General features: G+C 41.7%; 1 protein-coding gene across 3 annotated transcripts in view; it reads right to left on the reverse strand.

Annotated features, from left to right (window-relative positions):
- DRC2 (dynein regulatory complex subunit 2) overlaps window positions 1-13,794 on the reverse strand; it is a 43,347-nt gene that overhangs the window by 16,989 nt on the left and 12,564 nt on the right. Inside the window, exon 1 of one of the 3 annotated variants that reach the window (XM_081937638.1) lies at window positions 1,058-1,117. The exons of the other annotated variants lie outside the window; for them this stretch is intronic. The gene's annotated coding sequence lies outside the window, so the exon portion shown is untranslated. Of the gene's footprint in view, window positions 1-1,057; window positions 1,118-13,794 lie in introns of those variants that run through there. 3 annotated transcript variants of the gene reach the window in all.

Below are 13,794 nucleotides of genomic sequence, written 5' to 3' on the forward strand. Positions count from 1 at the left end.
CAGGGATTGAGGATGCTGTGAAATTTTTCTCATTGTGCACACTGGGGGTTGTGGCAGTAGTATCCTAAATAATGATCCAAATATATCCTAATTTGGGAGCTCTTGGGTAGAAAGTTACATTTGCACTATCTTTTAGCTGCTCTAAAATATGGTCTATCTTACTTTCGTTCCTTCTTTCCTTTCCATATAGATGAACTGTTTGAATACCTCTACCAGAAATCACCTTATCCATGCCTTTAAACCATATTCATACTGGCTGCTAAAACATATACATGGTCCACAGTAAACTACTATTTCCAATGAAGTGGTCTCCAGACAAAACTTAATGCTGTGTCAATGGTATTATGTTCCTGTAAAAGTGCTACCTAGCTCCTCTTTAAAAGTGTCATCCATGACTACTATTCAGCCTGAAAGATGCTATTTGAAGTAAACAGCTGTTACAGGGAGAAACAACGGCAGCAAAAGTACTTCTGAGTGTGAATGGCATGAGAGGGAAAAGCTTGGTTGTAGTCCCAAATGGCTGTAGGTTTTTTTTCTTCTTCAATTCACTCCCATCTTCTCATAATATATACCTTAAGTGCATATCAGTTACCCAGGAATGTTCAGTTAGGTTGCTCTTAAAGGAGTAAAGTTGAAAAACTATAAAATAATACTCTTATTAACATAACAGGTCTTTTCTTCCCTTTTGGAACTTAGAATATATCTTGTTTGCCTCTCTCCCAAAATTGAGTCCAACAATGCGCATTTGGTTGATTTGGGTGGTATAGAAATTGAATAAACAAATACCCAGACAATGAAATAAATGAGGCAAAATAATAAATAAAATATAGAACTCTTATCAGTCATATAATTGTCCCAATGCATAAGACGTGTTTCTGATTTTCTTTCATTCACTCCATGTTTTTTTCAGGGGGAGGGGGGAATGCAGTTAGTTATTTTCTTATTGCATACTTATCTATCTGAAAACTTCCAAAAACTGACCCTAAAATAGAAATCGGATTTGTTTCCTGAACATTGATATTCTTCCCAAATCCCCAAAGAAGGGGTAAATATCCACCCTTGTCTTTCTTAAACAGTGGGCTCTCTCCATGTATGTGTATGAGGCCTCTTATTCAGTAATTCCAAATCAGCATGGCTGTGAAACTTGCTGAGAGGAATTCTGGGAGCTGTAGTCCCAATAAAATTAAAGGCTATACAGGTAGTCCCTGACTTATGGCCATAACTGAGCCCAAAATTTCTTTTGTTAAATGAGACATTTGTTAAGTGAGATTTGCTCCATTTTACGACTTAAAAAAAAAGTTTTATTGGATTTTTATTTTTAAACATAAAGCAATATCAATACTTGAACAGTTGACCTCTGGGTATAACTCATATTAATACAAATAACAACAGTCATTTGTTACATTAATCTAAAATAGAATAAAATATGGATTAAAATATAAGAATGAAGATGTGGCATAAAAGGGACAGTTAGAAGTTTGCTTAAAGGGACAGGGAAATGTCATCAGCCTTCAATCACAACATGTTCCAGCAAACGTCCCTATGTCAAAAGTCCAAAACCACAAGTTTCAATTAAAGTTCACATAAAGACACATAGTCAGCATCTATGGTCCAAGACAAAAGGAGAAGTAAGACCCCATCTCGTTATAAGGCTTTTTCCTCAAGGTAACCAATAAGAAATGAGTTAAGTGTTTCCGTGTTACGCTGCCTTTGAGAATGTATAAAAATGTGTGCTGCAATAATGAAGGTTGTTCAGAACTTGCAATGCTAGCCACGGGCTAGCTTTCTGAACCTGGCTGCCAAATAAACTCCTCCTGTATCCTGAGAAGTCTAAGTCTGTCATTTTCTGCAACAAATCAAACTTGTATAATCCCAATATTAACATACTCGATTGTTTTAGTAAAGATGGAAAGATGAGAGATTGAAAGATGGTATTACTATGCATGTTTAAGAAGATTATTGATATTAGAATGGAACATGGAAACACTGAATAACTAAAACAATCAAGTATGCCCCATTTTACGACTCTTCTTGCCACAGGTGTTAAGTGAGTCATTGCAGTTCATAAGTTAGTCACTCGGTTGTTAAGTGAATGTGGTTTCCCCATTGACTTTCCTTGTCAGAAGATTGCAAAAGGGGATCACATGACCCTGGGACACTGCAACCGTCATAAACACGAGTCAGTTACCAAGCACCTGAATTTTGATCACATGATCATGGGGATGCTGCAAAGGACGTAACTATGAAAAATGGTCATAAGTCACATTCTTCAGTGCTGTTGTAACTTTGATGGTCACTAAATGAACTGTTGTAAGTCTAAGACTACCTGTAATTGAAAGGCTTACATAGCTACCGGCAGCTAAGGTCAGGGGAATTTAACTCTGGCCTTGAAAAGGAAGTGGGGAAGAGGAATGGAATGATTACTTGACCCTGGGAAAGTAAAAAGCACCAGAAACAGAACAGAACTGCCTTTTTGTTTTATTTAATTTGGGATTAGAAGGCCAATAACGCCAAACAATTCTGAGCGGTGTGCAACACTACACACAGAGCAGGCATTGCAACAGAAAAGGTCTGCTTTCTAGAGCTGACAGACCACATTGTTTAAGTGAAGGAACCTACAAAAGGCCCATCCTGCCATATGGCATAGGAAGGGCACGAATTATCAGAGTTACATGGTCCCTGAAATGGCCAGGCCTTTAACAGCTTTATACATGATAATTAATACCTTGAATTGAAGCTGACCGGCAACCAGTTTAGTTTGCAAGACAATGTTGTCATAAGAGCACACAAAGGCACTGACAACATTGCTTGGGTAGCCCAGGAATGAGTCGCATTATTCAATGTCATCAGCAGGCCAGACTCCAGACTGATGGAAGTTCTCACTCAGTGATTTCATGCAGATGCAAACCAAAAGCATAAGAGTTGAACTATAAGTACTCTACAAATGGGGGGTGGGAGGCTACCGGATTGAACTCTCCCTTCTTTCAACACTGTGGAACCAACCTGCATGGAAAGGAGAGCCAGTGCAATATGATGTACCCCCCTCCCCAATCTCCATAATAATCTCAGAAGGGTCCCAGTGTAATGGTACCAAAAACTGGTGAGAAATCACGGAGAACCAGGAAGGACATGCCACCCCTGTGCTAGCTCCATCAGAAGTCACCAACAAAGGTGATCAGTGTCATCTTCATACTATGTGTCAGGGTTCCAAATAGCATCCAAAAGTAAATCAGAGTCCAAGGCAAAGTATTGCTCAAAGTTTCCAATTTATTAAGAGACATCTGGCACATCTGGGAAAACCCGAATCTGAAAGCTTCCCTGTTTTCCCCACCTAGTTGAAAGTTCCCCCAGACCCACAAGTCCATCACATGGTCCAATCTTCCACTACCATGCTGGCAATTCCACCCATCCAGTTCCAGTCAGTGCAGAAGTAAAAAGACAAAGGATGACCTTGGCTTTTTAGAAAGAATGTTCTTATGGCTACATAGTATCTCACGCCTTACAATCCCCCCAGTGGTGGGTTCAGGATTCCGTTCCTGAAGAGAGGAGGAGGAGAGAGGTAAGGGAAGAAGGAAGGGAAAGGAGGAAGGAAGGAAGTAGAGAAGGTAAGGAGGGAGAAAAGAAAGGAAGAAGGTGGTGTCAAAACAGGCGAGGGATGGTAAACAAAGCAACCCAAATGGAATATTATAATTCTGTAAATGGAATGGCAAATGTATAAGAACCATGAATGTAAAAAAAGAATAATAACTATGTGAATGTATACCTATAATTGTATATAGAAAACAAAAATATTTTTTTAAAAAGAAAATGCATAGTAGAATATTAGAAAGTGTGGCAGGCCAAAGATCCAAAAGAAAAGATGGCTGCAGGCCTGACACTATATCCTGGTCTGAAAGTTAACCAAAACGGGTCTAGAATAAAGTACCTTCTCTTAAAAAAGGAACACCGGAGATTAAAGCTTCCCAGAATTGTTGGGTCCAGCAATAGCTTCTTGAGAAGGGATGTACCCCTCCCCACCTCCTTTTAAGGCCAGTAAAACCAACCTCTCCCTCAAAGAAGTGACATCATAACATGGATCCAAGCGCAAAACATCTCTCAAGGAGACTTAACAAGCCAAGAAGGACATGGATTTAATAATGGCCAGATTCATAATCTGAAGGACCCTGTTTACTGCCTTGGGAGTCATAGGCTCAATCACTCCATCACAAGACCATGCCTCAGGCTGCTCATCCAGACATGCCCAGTCAAGAGTCCAACTGCAAGTAGATTAGAGAGACTTTATCTTCCAGATAGCAGTCTTATCCACTGGATTTCTCACAGCATCTGATGGTCCTACAGATTGTTCTTCTCCAGCAAGAAATATACAGTATCATCCTTGATCAGGGTTGCCAGATAGTTGTTGGCATACACAATAAGAGCAGATAAATAAATACATTTTGCTATTCTTGCCGCCAAGATGTGATCTACAGTGTGGGCTTTTATTCATGTTTGATTGGATTTTACTCTTCATTTTTCTTCAGTGATCCTCTGGGCATCTCTTATGGCACTTCTTCTCCCAGAGTTCCTTGGAGAATCAAGAAACACTCTGGAATTGACAAAGTTGAGAGGGCACATAGGAGAAATTCAATCCAAGACCCCTATATCACCTACCCATTCCAAGATGTGATTAAGTCCTTGACCAAACTGCTTACAAATTTTCAAGGAAAATCCCCAAAACTCCCTCTCTGAAGCCCCACAGAGTCAATTAGTTGATTGTATAGACCAATTCAGCAGTTCTTACCTCTCTGCAGTGCCTGAGATAGCTGCACTAGCAAGCCAAAAAGCAATCAGAAAGTGATCTGACCACGACAAGGAGCAACAGTAATGTTCTTCATTGCCAGATGTGTTTCAACTGCCCTGAGACAAATAGGTGTGTGATCACTGGTATGTGTTGAACCTTCAATAACTTGGGACAAGTTCGTGGTTACCAAAGCAACTCTGAACTTCTGAGTTGTCCCAGAATAAATGTCTCCAGAGGCAGGTTGAAATTGCTGATTACCTGGCAATGAAGTCTAGCAAATGGGGCAGGGATGATGCTGGGCAACAGAGAACGCAGTACAGCAGGAGCAATCCCAAGTTTTCCTAGAGCACAATTTGATCCAGAGAGTCTCCCTTCCAGTTATCTATGGGGCACAGCTCTAAGGACAGACCTCCACATAGAAAAAGCCATCCTGTCTCCTCTCTCCTAGACTCTGCTGCCTAACTTGAAATCCAGCTTGCACATTTTAAAAAGAGAATGGCATATACTCATCCACCAGGCCTGCCCAGATCCTCGTTATGTACAGTACAATAATTTGGCTGCCTCATATTGATTAAATAACGAATGAGAACAATTTATAACAAACTGCTTTGGAATTCAGATGCACCACCAAGGACTGTGTGACTTGGCCTTAGGGATGAATATTGAAGGATGTAAGATGGAATGGAATAATATGGGATAATAGGAATCGTAATGTATGTGACTTAATAACACATAGCCAAACCGCAGACTTGAAGACAGGAAGCTTAGGCAGGAAACGTAGATAGATTTGCCTGTGACCTGCATAGCAACAGGGAGGGGGGCTGTGGGCTGTCAGAAAATGTAACTAATCATGAAATGTCACAAGTATGTACAAAAGTAACTGCATTAGAATCCTTCAGGATTGAGTCCTGCTTTCTTGTGTAGCGACTGAATCTTGCGCAATAAACCTTTTCTGTTTGATCCCGGAATTCTGTGTCAGTTCCAATATTCCATAATAGATGGACATTGCTCACAATGTCACTGAATGAAACCATGTCAGGGTTCCAAGTAACACCCCCAACGAAAGAAGACTCCGAGGCTTGAGTTTCCTCAAAGTTCCATTTTATTAGAGATGTCATATTGGCACATCTGGAAAAACCCGAATCTGAAAGTTTCCAGGTTTTCCCCAACCAAGTGAAAGTTCAAGTCCCTGCCCAGCACCCCACATGTCCATCACATGGTCCAATCAGGATGCCTCCCAGTCACCCCATCGCAGCTGCAGGGCAAGATGTCCTTGACTCTCTGAGAAAGGAATGTTATTTTGACTGTATCTCCCATATTCCATATAATCCCCCCTCCCAGTTTCCCACAGCATTAAATGTGGCAGGCCTGAAAGCCCAATGCAAAAGATGGCTTCCAGGCCTGACAAGCCCATTCTCATATTCCTGTCCTGATCTCGTCTTTAAAAAGGAGCAGTGAAGGTTTTGCATAAACTTTTAAGATTCTGTATACTGGAAATAATAAAAACAGCAGTCCTAGAATCCCCCCGGTGTCTGTTTCTTGGCCCAGGCTATATTGACATAAAAAGACTTCAGTAAAAGATCAGGAGGAGTCGGGTAGCAGCTTTTCCAGTTAAGAACTTTAATTAAAAGATACCAACTTTTTAATGCATTAGGATTTAAACTCTGGTGAGGTAACCTACTTCTGCACAACGACGCTTGTTTTCCCCTCATTTAAATCTATATCAATCTAGCCACCCTATGCATCTGCTAAAGTGGGCTGCAGCTCATGATGCCTTTTAATAAAATATACTAGTTGTGAAAAAAGTACCACTTTCTCATTTCTTACTACCATGGATTAACATGGTTCTCCTTCCACAAAGACTCAAGTAAAATATCTTTAATACTAATCTTGGGGAAAATACAGAGCCTTGGAAACTACCAGAGGAATTTCCCATCTCATTTTCAGTGAATTCATTCAACAGGTTAGAGTCTCTGAATAATTTGAAATACTTCTTCCCTGCTTTCTTGTCACCTGGGCTGATCTGTCATTTATTAGACATTACTTACGTTTATTGTCCCTTTTGTTCCTTTTCACTCTCCCAATCTCTCACGCTATTTAGGGAAGGTTGTTTTTTATCCCATAAAGAAGCTGTGGGGTGTATGTATATTTTAAATAAATAAATAGCTGTGTAATTATTGCAGTGCTCATCTTGGCAATTGTTGAGTAATTCTTACAATATTGGTATAACATTATTTTAAAGGATACGTGGATCATCTGAGACCTACTTCTTGGCTGAAATGAGATTGGAACCAGGATTTCCTGAACAACAACTTTACTGGTTAGCCACTAAATTTGTTCCATACATGACTTTCTACACCCAGTTATCTGGGATTACTAAGGAAAACAGATGCAGCTAAAAAATTTTCCTTTCTAACTGACTTTGAGTTCAAGCATTCCATTTCACAATTTCCAGGCATCAAAGGTGCTTTTGACTGTTGTAAACTTACATTGACATCATCAGAATTTCCAGATATGATCCCAAAGCCAGGAAAACATTGCTAGAAAATGAAACTCTGCGGTGCAGCATTTTTCTCCTATTCATCACCACATTCGTGTCATTCTACATAGGTCCCTCCCCTCCTCGACTTCCTTCATATTCCAGTTTGCAAAACAAAACACAACAAAACCCAAATACTTAATCAACTAACATATAAACTAGTGAAACAAAAGCAAACATACAAAAAAGTTCAAAGCAATTTTTAAAAACCCTGTACATGACCTTTTTAAAAAAAAAAACCCTTAGCTGATATATTAGAAGAAATCACATGATTAAAATTCCAACGCTTGGCAACTGAGTCATATTTTGGATGGTTCCAGCATCCCAAGGTTATGTGATCACCTTTCTGACAAGCAAACTCAATGGGGAAGCCAGATTCACTTGGCAATCGTGTTACTAAATTAACAACTGCAATGATTCACTTAACAAATGTGGGAAGAAAAGTCATATAATGGGGCAAAACTCACTTCACTGTCTCACTTACTTACAGAAACTTTGGACTCAATTGTGTTCATAAGTCAAGGATAACCTGAATCAAGGTATACTGCATAAAATTTCAGATTCTGTATATTGCACCAAATCCTAGGACTTTCTTTCTCATCATATCCAACAACCAATTACTGAACTTGGAACAAACTTTACAGTACCTTGGAACTCAAACGCAGCAAAGATGCAGACCAGAATTGAGTCTCCCAAAACTCCATTAGATCTGCTCTTCACATTCATTTTAAGCATTTCTTCCTTACTGAGGCTGAAGTTACTGTCCCTACAATCATCTCCCACGTTTGAGAATAAATGATTAAGTAGTTAACTTCCTTCAAACTGCTTTAGGTCCTCGCTCACCTTTCGCCCGCTGCTTGGAACTCCCCGCCCCCCTTGGGTATACTGCGCCCAGAGGAGGAGGCTCTCCACCCCAGCCGGCTCACTCACCTGGGCCAGCTCCTCTCTGTAGATGACATAGTAGCAGACCCCACAAAGAACCCAGAAGATAACCAACTCCAGCTCACCGCAGCACAGGATGCAGCTGCCCTGACCCTCCATGCCGCCACCCCTGTCCCCGCCGCAGCTGCAATGCTGTAAAGCTTGCTGGGCTGCCCCCCACATCCCCGCTGGCTGGGCTAGTGTCTTCCAAAGCTGCTGGCATTGCAAAAGTGAGGCAGGGCGAACAGCGGGCGGGATGAGCAACCAGCGACATTGGGACCAGTTCAGGGGTGTGGCCAGCCGGCCATCGCTACCAGTTCTCCAACCTGTGGGAAATGGCAGCCAGCGGTTTGGGTGAACCACTGCAAATGGGCTGAATACCACTTCTGATCCAGATACACTAACCATATTTTTCTAGTTACGGGTATTTCCTCAAAAATAAGATTTGGCCTTATTTTCTTTTGGGTCCCAAAATAAGCACTAGGGCTTATTTTCAGAGGGTGTCTTATTTTTTTTCCATGTACAGAAGGCCCACTTCTTCTACTTGCTTGCAGTGGGGCAGGAGGCTGTGTGGTGTGCCAGTGCCACCGCTGTGAGTCGAGGTGGTGTTGCCCCATGCACGCTATAGTGGCTTACCTCAGGCCCCCGCAGCCAGCCCCCCACTTCACCCTGAGGTTTGCTTACCTCGTGGCAGCGGCTCCAACAGCCCCATCCAGCAGGACTCTTTGTGAGCAATAGCCCACTTCTTCTGCCTCCTCATAGCTGCAACGAAGCAGGAAGCTGAGTGACACATTGCTGCTGTGGCCATGAGGCAAGGTGGGGTATGGAGCCCCATGTGCCCCACACTGGCTTAGCTCAGAGCCCCCGAAGCAGACCACCAACACACTACTTGGGCTTCTGCAGCAGTATGCAAGCAGAAGTGGGCCAGCGGCTACGTGTGCTCCTACTGCACCAAGTTTTTAGTGCTGCCACCGCGAGGCAGATGTTGGGGCATGGATGGTCTGGCTGTGAGGGCCCAGAGATAAGCCAGTTCAGGGCATATGGGGCAGCTCCACCACCACACCGCCTTGCCTCATGGCTGCAGCACGAGCAACCAGATGGAATGGGTGGGTGGCTGACTCTGCAGGCTCTTAAGTAGGGCTTATTTTGTGGGTTTAGGGCTTATATTAGGTGCACATGGAAAAACATACTAGGTTTCATTTTCAGGATAGGGCTTATTTTCGAGGAAATTGGGGTATGTAAGGGGGCATAAGTGTGTATTCACTCAAATGGGTTCATGTATATTCAGAAAGTAAATCTGCCCAAAGCTTAAGCTAAATTTAGAACCCCGTTTTTCACTGATGCTCCAGCAGTCAAAGGGGATTAAGTAATAAATTTTCTCTCTCAAATATGGGTTGGTCTGCATTATTTATTGAGAGGAGTGGGGGAGAATGAAGAGAAAGAATAAACAGAGGAAGGTGTTATGAAATCGAATGGTGTAACATTGGGATTATTATCCCAAGTAAACAACCTCACCTTGGATTTGTTTACCCATCCCATGTGACTTATTTTCATCACTTTTAACTCACCACTGTCAGATCCCCAAAGATTCTCACAGAATATTCTCTACATAGAAATTGGAATGTGCTATGGTTAACGAGATAGGTGTGGAAGATTATCAAGACCCTGTTCTCCTCATCATTGGCCATGATATTATGGCCTTCTGGGAGTTAGGATTTAGTAACTTCTGGAGTATTACAAAATTTGTAGCACAGTGCTGTAGAACAGTAATAAGAGAATCCTGGAATAACCAGCCCCTTCTTCCTTTTTTGACCACATGTGGAGGTCCACTTCAGATATTTCTACCAAATGAAGTTAGGTGGCTAGCCACAAGAAAGAGGCCATCTCAGTTGTGGGGCTCTGCCTCTGGAAAGCTTTTCCTAAGGGGAGACAGTTATTTTGGAAATCATTATAGGAATTTATTTTCTTAATATCCATTTTCTGTAGGGATAATGGCATTCATATTTTTTTTCTATATTCCCCATGCTGTTCATTGCTATATTTTACTGTTTGTACTCCAGCTGTTTGAGTGTTTTAATCACTCCACTACTCTCAGAAGCTAAGGAGAGCTGGGCTTGGTTAATACTTGGATGGGATCCCACCTGGAAATTCCAGAGAAGCTGGTTAAATGAGGAAATTGAAAACAGTATTTTGATTTCCAAAAACAGAAGGGCGTATCATGCCAAAAAACGCCCACAAGAATACAAGGCATCCATCCAGGGCTAAGGTGGATTTGAGGGTATTTTTACCTTTAGTTTGTCTGCCAGGGAATTTTTTGAGTAGCTAATGTTTAATATATGCATTGCAACATCTGTGACATTCTGAAGAAACCAAAGCAGCTTAAATTCTTCACTAAACATGCCAGGAACTGAGGCTGCTTGGAAGTTACATCATCTTGAAAATATATCCCCTAATTTCAGATATGTCAAGGTTAGTTCTGCTTTCTTACCTGAGATTTATTTTATGGTATTTATTTAAAGTACCCGAAGCTCTCAGAGAGGCTCACATTATTAGGTCAATCAGAGTAAGGGGTCATTAACATGGAAACAATAAACTTTGAAGAGATGTGGGATGGCCCTTTAATTCACTTCTTCCTTCTCTAGCTCACAGAGGGGTTTGTCCTCATTATACATGTACTTGGAGGAGGAAGCCATCATCCTTCTTCCTGAACCTCAAATACAGGTAGTTCTCAACTTACAACAGTTTATTTAGTGACTGTTTAAACTTACCACGGCACTGAAGAAAGTGACTTATGACAGTTTTTCAGTTCTGACCATTGGAGCATCCCCATGAAAATGTGAGCAAAATGGTTGCAGTGTCTACGGTCATGTGATCACCTTTTGTAAGCTTCTGACAAGCAAAGTCAATGGGGAAGCCAGATTCACTTAACAACTGGGTGACTAACTTAACAACTGAGGCCAGAGAGGTCGCAAAATGGGGCAAAGCTCACTTAACAAGTGTTTCAACTATGGAAATGTTGGGCTCAATTGTGGTCGTAAGTAGAGGACTACCTGTACTTTGGCTACCAAATGAGAAGACAGGACTCATTGGAAAAGACCCTGATGTTGGGAAAGATTGAAGGCAAAAGGTGGAGGTGATCGAAGAAGATGAGATTGTTAGATACTGTAGTATCATCAATGTGGTAGCCATGGGTTTTGGGTGGATTCTGAGAGACACTGGAAGGTGGGGCTCACATGCTATGTTCATGGGGTTGTGAAAATCAGACTTGAATTAGTGACTGAACAACAAAAACTTACAAATGGTTGCTTTCAGGGAACAAAATATTTCCTCCTAGTGTAGGGAAGTCAAACTCAAGGCCCAATGGTCGGATCCAGCCCACAGGATACTTAAATCTGGCCCATGGGGCTGCCCTGGAAATAGCAAAGGACCAGCCCACAGTGCCTCTGCCAGCAAAAACAGAGCTCGGGAGGGACGTAGGCGGTCCATTTTCACTGGCAGAGGGTTGCAGGAAGCCATTGCAGCCAAAAACGGAGCTCGGGAACCTGTTTTCATTGGCAGAGTGCTCGGGCCGCCACAGGCGTCCCCAACACGAGTGACATCAAGTTGGCTACACCCATCCCAGCCCTCCGAGGTCAAACACAATCCTGATGCAGCTCTCAATGAAATCGAGTTTGACACCCCTGTCCTAGAGCAACAGCAAGAAGCAAGATTTCCTATTTTCTTACAATGAAAACTGCATCAGTTTTTCTTGCATTCCATTCCCTGCTCACCCCCACATACACAGGTGGTCTTCTTCATGACTGCATGAGGATGATTTCCTCCAGAAAAGTACACCAGCATAAATTGTGCTTCCAAAGCAAGGCCAATGAAGGTTGGTATCCTTATACTTTTAATCTGGGACGCTTAAGAAAAGTGATTAGAGATTCTCCAGTTTTGTTTCTCCAATTCAACATTATTCTTCCAGCAGATAAAACAATCATCGATTCCTCTCCTTAATGAGTGGTGGGGCATAGTTGTGGGAAAGAGTATGGGTATGAAGGAGTCTTCATCACCTTTCACATTGCCTATCTGATAGATCACAGGCATAGAGTTGTGCCCTGTCACACAAGCTGTATCTGATCATGGCTCTAGCTCTCTTCTAAAAGAGCACTAGACTTTTTCTTTAAACATGTTGTTCAGAAATAACTCAAATAATGAGGATAATAAATTATTAAATCAGCATGCCGCCTGTCTCCCATCAGTCATAAGAATGAAAAAGAGATTGTAAGGAACATTCCTTCTGTTTCACCCAGTGGCTATGTGCATCCGTGGCCTATTAGCTCATCTATTTCTGAACTAGTGCTCTTTTAAAACGTAGCCCAGAAGATGAAGAGGAAACATTAAGATGAAATTTTACGAAGATCCCTCCCACTTTATCCAGTACCTCACAAGGTCCCTTCAGTTGGTTGGGCTATATATTGTTTTTTTCAAAGCAATCTTTGTGCTGCTCTTTATCCATTATTGTTTGTTTGTTTGTTTGTTTGTTTGTTTGGATTTATATGCCGCCCTTCTCCAAAATGACTCAGGGCGGCGTACAACATTAAAAAAACACACATCCCAAAAGTTTAAAAAAATTAAATACATGTCCAAAAAACAAACCGAATTTAAAAGACAATACATTTAAAATAAATTAAAATTAACAGGCCAGGCCGGCTTGCTGGAAAAGCCAACTTTTTAGGGTGAGTCGGAAGGACTAGTTGTTATGTGGCACACCTTGACAGCATGACAAGGCATTCTGTTTCCTCCTCTGTGGCTATTTTTCCTTCTTGCCAGTTGCTCATGAACTACCAAGAAAGGTACACACTGGCAGGAGGAAGAAGGAGCCATTTTGAACTTCTAATGTCCAATGCATAGAGACCCTGATTGCTAGCACTTCCTTTAATTTGCCAAACTATACAGGTAGCTTTCGACTTACAACTCTAATTGAGACAGGAATTTTTAGATTTACTTATTTATTATTAATTTATACTCCACCTTTATTATGTTTACAAATAACACAAGGCGATGAACATATCCAACATACCTTCCTCCCCCTCCTCCTATTTTCCCAACAAAACAACAACAACCTTGTGAGGTGGGTTGGGCTGAGAAAGAGTGACTGGCCCGAAGTCACCCACGTGACTTTCATGAGTAAGTTGGGACTTGAACTCGTGGTCGTCTGCTTTCTAGCCAGGTATCGTAACCACCAGACCAAACCGGCTCTTACAGTTGTAAATCATGATGCTGGCTAAGTGGCTCACCCCGTGACTGCACTCAAATTTATGATCTTTTTTGTGGTGATCGTTAAGTGAACACACTGGTCATTAAGCAAGTGTGTTTTCCCCAATGGTCACTTTTTGCCCAAAACTAGAAGTAAACACCAGAAACCTGCAAAAGGTGTTGAAAATCACAGTTACATAACACTGCAAACAACTGTAAAATGCAAGCTGGTTGTCAAGCACCCAAAATTCAATCGTATAACCGTCGAGGGGCGTGGCCGTCAGTACTTTCAAAATGGGTTGTAAGTACCGGTAGC

Source organism: Natrix helvetica (genome assembly GCF_964273705.1).
Source record: "Natrix helvetica genome assembly, chromosome: 1".
Taxonomy (NCBI): Eukaryota; Metazoa; Chordata; class Lepidosauria; order Squamata; family Natricidae; genus Natrix; species Natrix helvetica.